Here is a 10,867-nt window from a genome sequence, read left to right as displayed (position 1 = left end):
AAGCCACAGAATATACATTCTTCTCAAGTGCACATGGGTCATTTTCAAAGACAGACCATATGTTGGTACATAGGCAAAGTCTCTTCAAATTCAAGAAGATAGTAATCATATCAAGCATCTTCTCAGATCACAGTGGCATAAAACTGGAAATCAACTACAATAAAAACAATCCAAAGAAATCAAACACATGGAGACAAAACAGCATGCTATTAAACAATGACTGGGTTACCAGAGAGACCAAGGAAAAAATAAAAAAACATCATGGCAACAAATGACAATGAAAACACAACAATCCAAAATCTATGGAACACAGCGAAAGAAATCTTGAGAGGGAAGTTCAAAGCTCTACAAGCCTACTGCAAAAAACAAGAAACAATGGTAATAAATTACCTAACCCTACAACTCAAAGAGTTAGAAAGAGAGCAACAAGAAAAGCCCAGTGTAACCAGAAGGAAGGAAATAACAAAGATCAGAGCAGAAATAAACGACATAGAGAGCAAAGAAACAATACAAAAGATCAACAAAACCAAGAGCTGGTTCTTTGAAAGGATAAAAAAGATTGATGAACCTCTAGCCAGGCTCACCAAGAAGCAAAGAGAGAGGACCCAAATAAACAAAATCAGAAATGAAAGAGGTGAAATAACAACAGACACTGCTGAAATACAAATGATTGTTACAAAATACTACAAACAACTCTATTCCAACAAACTGGACAACCTGGAGAAAATGGATATATTCCTAGAAAAATATAACCTTCCAAAACTTAATCAGGAAGAATCAAAACAGATCAATAGGCCAGTAACTATGGAAGAAATTGAAGCAGTCATCAAAAAGCTTCCAGCAAACAAAAGCCCAGGGCCACACGGTTTCACAGGAGAGTTTTACCAAACATTCAAGGAAGAACTAAAACCTAACCTCCTCAGACTATTCTAAAAAATTCAAGAGGAAAGAACACTTCCAAGCTCCTTCTATGAAGCCAGCATCACTCTAATACCAAAACCAGATAAAGACAACACAATGAAAGAGAATTATAGGCCAATATCCCTCATGAACATAGATGCCAAAATCCTCACCAAAATTCTAGCAAATAGGCTCCAGCAGTACATCAGAAAGATCATACACCATGACCAAGTAGAATTTATCCCAGGAATGCAAGGATGGTACAATATCTGCAAATCAATAAACGTGATACATCACATAAACCAATTGAGAAATAAAAATCACATAGTCATATCAATTGATGCAGAAAAAGCATTTGACAAAATCCAACGCCCTTTCTTGGTAAAAGCTCTCAACGTGGTGGGAATAGAAGGATCATACCTCAACATAATAAAAGCTATATATGATAAACCCACAGCAAATATCATACTCAATGGGCAAAAACTAAAACCATTTCCCCTAAGAACAGGAACAAGACAGGGATGCCCACTCTCACCACTCCTGTTTGACATAGTACTGGAAGTATTAGCCATTGCAATTAGACAAGAAGAAGAAATAAAAGGTATCCAAATTGGAAAAGAAGAAGTAAAGCTGTCCTTATTTGCAGATGACATGATATTGTACATAAAAACCCCAACTACTCCATCAAAAAACTAATGGAATTAATAAATGAATTCGGCAATGTAGCAGGATACAAAATTAACACCAAGAAATATATGGCCTTTCTATACACCAATAGTGAACTTACAGAAAGAGAGACTAAAAATACAATCCAATTTACCATCACACCAAAAAAATTAAGATACCTAGGAATAAACTTAACCAAGGACGTAAAAGGCCTATACACAGAAAACTACAGGACACTGAAAAAAGAGATAGAGGAAGACGTAAACAGATGGAAGAGCATACCATGTTCATGGATTGGTAGAATTAACATCATTAAAATGTCCATACTACCCAAAGCAATCTATAGATTCAATGCACTCCGCATTAAAATACCAATGGCATATTTTACAGACCTAGAAAGAACTCTCCAAAAGTTCATCTGGAATAAAAAAAGACCCCGAATAGTCACAGCAATCCTGAGAAAGAAGAATGAAGTAGGAGGGATCTCAATACCAGGTTTCAAGCTATATTACAAAGCCACTGTTCTCAAAAGAGCATGGTACTGGCACAAGAACAGACATATAGATCAATAGAATAGAATAGAGAATCCAGATATCGACCCAAACCACTATGCTAAATTAATATTTGCCAAAGGAGGCATGAACATACAATGGAGTCAAGACAGTCTCTTCAATAAATGGTGTTGGGAAAATTGGACAGATACATGCAAAAAAATGAAACTAGATCACCAACTTACACCATACACAAAAATAAACTCAAAATGGATACAGGACTTAAACATAAGACGGGAAACCATAAAAATACTAGAGGAATCCACAGGCAGCAAAATCTCAGACATATGCCAAAAGAACTTCACTGATACTGCCCCTAGGGCAATGGAAGCTAAAGAGAAAATAAACAAATGGGACTACAGCAAAATAAAAAGCTTTTTTACAACAAAAGGAATATCAACAAAACAAGAAATCCCACTGCATGGGAGGACATATTTGCAAATGTTATCACTGATAAAGGTTTAATCTCCAACATCTACAGGCAGCTTATACAACTTAATAAAAGGAAGATAAATGATCCAATAAAAAAATGGACAATGGACCTAAATAGAATCTTTTCAAAAGAAGACAGAAGGAAGGCCAAGAGACACATGAAAACATGCTCAAAATCACTAATTATCCGAGAGATGCAAATGAAAATGACAATGCGGTACCATCTCACCCCTGTCAGAATGGCTATCATCAACAAATCAACAAAGGACAAGTGTTGGCGAGGATGCGGAGAAAAAGGAAACCTTGTGCACTGCTGGTGGGAATGCAGACTGGTGCAGCCACTATGGAGAACAGTATGGAGTTTCCTCAAAAAACTAAAAATGGAACTCCCATTTGACCCAGTAATCCCACTTCTAGGAATATATCCCAAGAAACTAGAAACACAAATCAGAAAGGATATATGCACCCCTATGTTCATAGCTAAGATTTGGAAACAGCCTAGGTGCCCGTCAGCGGATGACTGGATCATAAAACTATGGTACATCTACACAATGGAATACTATGCTGCCATAAAAAAGAAGGAATTCTTACCATTTGCAGCAACCTGGATGGAATTGGAGAACATCATGCTAAGTGAAGTAAACCAGTCAATGAAAAAAAAATACCACATGATCTCACTCATTTATGGATAATAAAGAACATTATAAACTGATGAACAAAAAGATAGATACAGAGACAGTAAAGCATCAAACAGACTGTCAAATTACAGTGGGAAGGTTAGTGAGAGGCGGGGGAGATAAGAGATCAACTGAAGGACTTGTATGCATGCCTATAAGCATAACCAATGTATGCAAAACTCTGGGAGGTGAGGGCATGTATGAGAGTGGGGTTGGGGGGGCAATGGTAAGATATGTACACATATAATACCTTAATAAAAAAATTGGGGAAAAAATAACAATATGAAAAATACAAATTTTACTTAAAAAATATGTCACTTCAATTTAATTAAGCATATTTTGAAAAAACTTAGTGCCTTATCAATAAATACAGTCACTTCATATTAATTAGTTCCATATTAAAAACAAATGGAACTAATCTTAATATATTTTTAGGTTCTACATGGCCTTTTGGAATGAACTATTATTTTGTTTTACTAACTTTTAATTATGTTATATTTTACTCCTCAAACATTTAGTTTAACTTGAAACTTTTAAGTTGATCTTTAAAAATAACCTCTGTAATTTAAAAACACTTTACACTTTGGGGCAACAGAAAAACATTCCTTATTCAGATAGAAATACATTATTACATTAATGTTTTATTCATACTAAAAATTAACTGTAATGGAAATGAACTTACTATTTATTACTTCCTGGTAGCAAAGCAATGCATCAGGACATTTACTGAACTTCACTGGTCATTAGATTACTATTTCATTTTATTCTCTAAATTATCCAAATAGTCCAGACTTAATTTGAGTTACTGGAAGAAAATGACAACAAAAATGTAACTATTATTTTTAGAAATCTGATTCATTCTAGTTCTCTTGCAGGAATGCTTAAAAATTAACAGAACAAAAATTAAAATTGGTTGCTATGACTCAGATCTTTGCTGTGGCTGAAATTCCATCCCAAGATTTTTTTTTATATGTTCTAAACAAATTTATGCACATTCATAATTCAGTCTCAGAAAATAATACATTTCAGGGTATATATTATTCTGAAAGTTTTTATTGGCTCAATAAGTGAACCAAACTTTCAGTTAGGATTTCTATAGAGATATTTCTGATCTCTTCAAAACTATATAAAATGGAATTTTTGAACATTAGTAAGCATCATTTTGAACATCTCTTGAAATAAACCATTTCAACTTTGGTGTACTTTGATTGTTTTTGTGAAGTTATTTTATATTAAAGTTTATATCAATTAATTGGCAATCTATTTTCTATGGATTGGCATGGTGAAACAAAGAAATATGGGAGTCATAAGTCTAAATGAACTATGCTATATGATTTTGCAACTTGCACATGTGGTATGAATGAGATAAATGATTAGTTAGAAGAATATTTTTCTTTGGTGCAGTGTTTATATCCTAACAGGAATCAGACTGAGGACTTGAAAAATTAGGATAAAATAGTGTGAATTAAGAAGAGTTCTTAAGTTATTTTATTTCTTTTATTCTCTTACTCTCCTTCTTTATTTTTCTTTTTTGAAGTCTTTTTCTTTTTTTCCTTCTTGAAAGTCTAAATCATACCTGACAATTTTAGAAGCCAACAAATATACCCAATTATTACTACCCTAATAACCTATAAAAATAGTAAAATTTTTATAAAGTACTTTTTGGTACTTTTTTCATACTCAATATGGAGCCATTAAAGTTGTTCTAGCAGGGAAGTTTTATGATCAACATAGTGTTATAAAAATCTGATCAAAACATGACATTTGGGATATATGTTAGTTTAGAACAGGAAGATTATTTAAAATGTCACTGCTATTGATTAGGAATGCAATGCTGAGGGCCTGAACAATAGTGATCACAATGAAAATGTAAGATTATATAATTCATGATACTGCGTTGAATGGAAAATTCAAAAGATAGTACGTATATATAGAATGCCTCTCAACTATAGCTGGTGACTTGAAATAAAGCCTCATTTATTTATAGAGGATGCCAATGTTTCAAAACATTGAATAGAAAAATGGATATATTATGAGAACATGATATTTTTGTAGGCTTTATTTTATTTAACAATTAATACTTTGTGAATGTCTACTGTAGTGACTGGTCAGAATCAAATCAGCATTGCACTTGGGATGACAAAATACTAAAGCAAGGCTCACCAATCACTACAGTTTACTCTTTATTGCTAAGTTTACTACCACTACCCTTTACTCCAAATTATATTTGAGACTCTCCCACATGAGCAATCATTTAACATAGTTACCCTTGCTCTGAGAACACTATTTTAAGTCAACTGACTATATCCTAATTTGAGTCCATAGCCAGGAAATCTGCTTTCAAGTTAGAATTTACCAAATCCCAATCTTTGAAACACACAAAGTATGGGGCATCTGATGGCTTCATTATTTTTCTAAATTAAGAAAAAAATAGGGTGATGGAAATATCAGGTTCCTTTACGTTTTGTAATTTATTCATTTACTGAACCTATGTCATCTTTTTATTGACTATTTTTTAAGTATTTGCTATTTTTATAGGCAAGAAATAGAAACTTCTTTGATGTTGGAAACTTGCTTTACTTCCTTCTAATATTTTGGAATATGCTTCAGACTCACATATAGTTAGCTGCTAAATCAGGATAAGCTTTCCTAGCAGCTGCCACACAAATTTAAAAAAAGAGATGTCTTAGAACTGATCCCAATTCACTACTTCTTTTTCTCTCTGCCTGTATTACCACGATTATACAATTACACATTTCTGTAGAAACTGAAGATATGACAGAGCTTGGGAAAGTAACTTGAATCTGCTGAATTTCAGTTTTATTTCATACCTGCTTTACAAAATAATATTAAGTATTGGCATGAGATAATGTATGTAAATGAAATTTACAGTGTGAATCATTATTAAAATGTGAGAAAAATTTTACAAGCAATACTAATAATCTTTCACAATTTGTGCTTAACTAACAATTCTCAAAAGGAAAAATATGTGTAGAATGAACATATTTTGTTGTCTGACAATGAAGATTATGTCCAATCAAGTGATGTCTGCATAGCACTTTTTATAAAGCAGCACATTCCTAGCTGGTTACATAATATAATGCTTTCTTTTCATTCTCTATAAAAACCCTTCCCCCTAAAGGGTTCAGTTTCTTGATTGACTCCAATGGTTTGTTTCTGTAATAATGCTCTGACAATTATTCAATGTAATGCTGTTTTTTCCTTAAGGAATTATTGTTAACATACTGATTATAGGATAACTAGTGAGAACTAAGACATACATTTTATTGTCACTGGGTTTATAGTTCACTTGGGAAGACAGAAAAACAAATAGTCATTTATACTACAAATTGCACTGATTTAAATGTTTTAATAATGACAAACATTAAAAATGATGAGAGTGAAGACACATTATTGAATTCTAAGAAGGAAAATAGGCCATTTCTCCTGGAGAAGACAAAAACTGAGTTTTTAAGGATGGTTTTACAGTCAACCATCCATATCTGTGGGTTCAACTATCTACAAAAATACGTGTGGTTGGCTGACGTGTACTACGTAGTTAGGCTTATAATGGTTTCATCTGAACTAAAGATGTGCACACTTTTTTTCCTTGTCATTATTCCCTGAACAATACAGCATAGTAACAATTTACATAGCATTTATATTGTATTGGGTATTATAATGGAAGGCAGAAGGGATTAAGCAAAAGAAGGAAAAAAAAAAGACTCATGGGCACAGACCACAGTATGAGATTGCCAGAGGAAAAGAGGGGTGATGGAAGGTAGAAGGTAAAAAGGGGATAAATGGTGATGGAAGGAGACTTGACTTGGGGTGGTAAACACACAATACAATATACAGATGATGAGTCGTAGAATTGAATACCTGAAACCTGTATAATTTTATTAACCAATGTCATCCCAATAAATTCATTGAAAAATAAAAATAAAAAAGTATACAGGAGGATGTACATAAGTTATATGCAAATATACATACTTTTATATACCGGACTCAGGACTTGAGCATCCTGGAACCAATACCCTGTGGATACCAAGGGTCAACAGGAATAAAGAAAGTAGATAAGGTGTGATAGGTTATTAGATATGTAGGTTTCAGCTTCCACTTTTTTTAATAAATATATATTGATTGTCTACCTATAACAGGTACTCAGTTTCAAACTGCAGGTGCAAATATAAATAATAAATGGTTCATGCCTAAGAGGAGACATAAAAATAGAACCATAATCACAGTTCAGTGAACTAAGTGTTCTGATGATGTATGTTATTGGAGCACAGAAAAAATACATCTGCATGACAACAGGGGGTGTGTGGTGATCAAGCAAGAATTCAGCTGCATTTTTAAAATATAAGGAAGTTTATAGCTAGCTCAGAAAAAAAGTGAAAAGGCATATATGAAAGTGTGTTATAAAATTGATTGAGGGGTTAACTGATAAACACTAATTTTGCATCACTGGAGAATAGGGTATATTAAAAGGCAGTGGATGGTAACTTTGGAATGGTAAGCCTGCATTTTGTTTGCTAAGCCAAGGTGTTTGAAGAATGTCTATAAATCTATGAGAAACAATAGGGTGATTTTGGTTCAGAAGTTTGATTTTCAAACTTACATGCTGTACTTTTTTTCAACCGAAATTTAGAGATCGCTTACTATTTCCCAGCATTGTGGTGTATAAGAGAGACAAAGACATTGCTGGCTTGGACCTTATTTTCTAGAATACTGGCAGAGACAGCTAGATGAGAATATATTGAGGAAGGACAGGGGTCAGTTAGAAAGCATAATGTATTATAAAATTACAAAGTTTTACTCAAAGACAGTGGAAGATGTACTGAGAGAGAGGAGATAGGTCTGAAAATCATAGGGAAACATTAATCTTAGTGAATTGTTTGGTGTGGGAAGGAGGTAGGCAAATACACAAAAGTGATACAGTAAATATACCAGGTCCCTAGACTAGCAAGTGATAAGAGTTACTGCAATGGTCAATTTTATATCACTTGATTGGTCCATGAGGTGCCCAGAAATTTGACCAGACATTACTTCTGGGTACATCTCTGGGTGTTTTCTGTATGAGAGTATAAGAAATTACTTTCTCCAATATGAGTGAGCATCATCAATCCATTGAGGGCTTGGATACAACAAAAGGCAAGGTCAGGGAAAATGCACTCTCTCTGCCTGGTTGTTTTTCAGCTATGTCATTGCTCTTCTCCTGCCCTCAGACTGGGACATACACAATTGATGGTTCTCAAGTCTTTGAACTTGGACTGGAATTTACACCATAAGTTCTTCTGGTTCTCAAGCCTTAGGGCTCAGACTGAAACTATACCACCAACATTTTGGGTCTCCAGCTTGTAGATGGCATATCAAGAGACGAAAGAACATCATGTGTCTCTTGAAATGTATGGAAAAGGATGCAAAATATGTCCTGTAGTATTCCTGCCAAATGATATAACCTGTACATAATCATCAGGAAACACCAGACCAACTTAAATGAGCGACTTTTTATAAAGTCACAGCTATGATATCTTCAAAAATGTCAAGGTCAAAAAAGACAAAGAAAGTCTTAACTGAACACATGCTCTTGGGTGGTATATATATGATTTTATTGATTTCATAGAGGAAGGGAGAGGATGAGAGAAATAGAAACATCATTTATGAGAGAGTGTCATCTATCTGCTGCCTCCTATGTGTCCCCTACTGGAGATGGAGCCTGCAACCTGGGCATGTGCCCTGATTGGGAACTGAACTGTGAAGTCCTGGTTCATAGGTCGACATTCCACCATTGAACTACACCAGCCGGGTTTGGGTGGTATAGTATTTTTTCACATTTTCTATACCTCTGAAATTATATCAAACTAAAAAAAAATAATTAAAACTGAAAAGGAAGAAAAACATAGAAAGAAATGAAAGGAAATTTCCAAGAAAGAATATATGAGTATTTGGTTGAACAATGAGAACAGAGAGATCTTCCTGAATCTCCTTTCCAAAATTTGTTAAAATTAAGAATTCAAACCCCAAAACTTAATTTCTTGATAAAGTTAGTGATCATTTAAATACATAATGTGTGAAAAAAAGTAAGTACTACCAAGAACAATGGCATATGGTACTTTGTATACTGGGAAGCAAATCTTGGGCATTAAGCCAGTTTCTCCAAGTGTAAATTAGGCTTTTTTTTTTCTTGTCAGTAATCTATTTGAAAAGATTTCAAGATTTCTGCACAGTGACATATGCATTATGTTAGTAAGTCTGTAATAGTTAGTTTAAGCTTCTACTCTAGGAACAAACAGTTGCTTTAATCAGAAAAGCACACTACAGGAATGGTTAGCTGTTATATCAGAAAGACCATAATCCAAAGGTAGTAATAAACTATTTCTATTTTGCACAGCTTAGTATTGGAGTTTTGCTCATTAGAAAATTTGAAATGGAAATATGTTTTTATTAGTGAAAGCGCTGACTTATTAAATAACATGATGAATATTAGAAGTGGATTCTCGATTTTAAATTTAGTAGGTCTGGAAAATTACTGAAACATTTATAAAAGGAAATTTAACTGATTTAATTTTTTTTTCCTTTTTTTCTCCAAATTCCTTTTACCTGAGGGTCTCCTCACTATGACACAGAAATAACTTAAAGGTTATTTGTTTAAAAACCCAAATCACAGCTGCTTTGCCACATTTAGGCTGCGTGACTAAGGTTGACTGTATTCCAGAAGTCTTCTTCCCCATTGTTGAAGGTTTTCTCTCAGGGACCTTGCAATTCGAATTTTGCTTGCTTTCTCCTCTACCCGTGTTTATTTAATGTGACTATAAGTAGCTGTAACTTAATTGAGGACAAAGTTTCAGTTATTTGTTAATTGGATAATTAGTTTCATGCAAATTACTTGAGGCAGGGCATTTCTCCTAACTGCACACTGTTCAGCTTCTTTGCTTATATTTTGCTTGAGAAATAGAACTCATCCAGTATAATCCAAATGCAATATAAACGACAGCATGGTGCAGTGGGAAGCTATCTGCTATAGAAGCTAAAGAACTGGATTCGTTTCTAATTTCGTTTCTAAAGTAATTAGGCTTCCCTTCCTAGATTGACTCCCCCAAACAAGAATATGTCTAACTCCTCTTTATCTATCCCTTTGGAATTGATAGCATAGAGTTTTGTAACTTATAAATGTTTCATAGCTATTTGTTGACTTGAAGTAAATTAAAGTTAGATTAATATGAATTTTTCTGAAGACACACTTCTATTTGGAAAAATTATTTAGAATCCATTATACACTCTTCAAAGAGCAATAAAGGAAATCATTTCTTTATAAGAAAATATTTCTTTCTTTCTTTTTTTGTTTTCTGAAAGCTCTGGATGAATGGCTACTCTCTGTCTTCAAGGAAAAAGACTGCAGGGACTTAATCAATATACTCCCAAGATTTCCAAACATATCCACCAAGTGTTCTTCTTCAACTTAGTCATTTATTGCCAACTCATGGGGGCTTTATCAGGATAGTAAAAACTTAAATCTGTTATTTTCTCATGATATTTTGATAACTTGGTGATTTTATGTATTCTTTCCTCCAGACTACAATTTCTCAGTGTTCAAAATATTAAAGAAATTAACCTGGTTAGAAATCTATGATTTGAGGC

This window comes from Cnephaeus nilssonii (genome assembly GCF_951640355.1).
Source record: "Cnephaeus nilssonii genome assembly, chromosome: 5".
In the NCBI taxonomy this organism is placed as follows: domain Eukaryota; kingdom Metazoa; phylum Chordata; class Mammalia; order Chiroptera; family Vespertilionidae; genus Cnephaeus; species Cnephaeus nilssonii.
The sequence above is the reverse complement of the archived record's forward strand: the minus strand, read 5'-3'. Positions refer to the sequence as shown.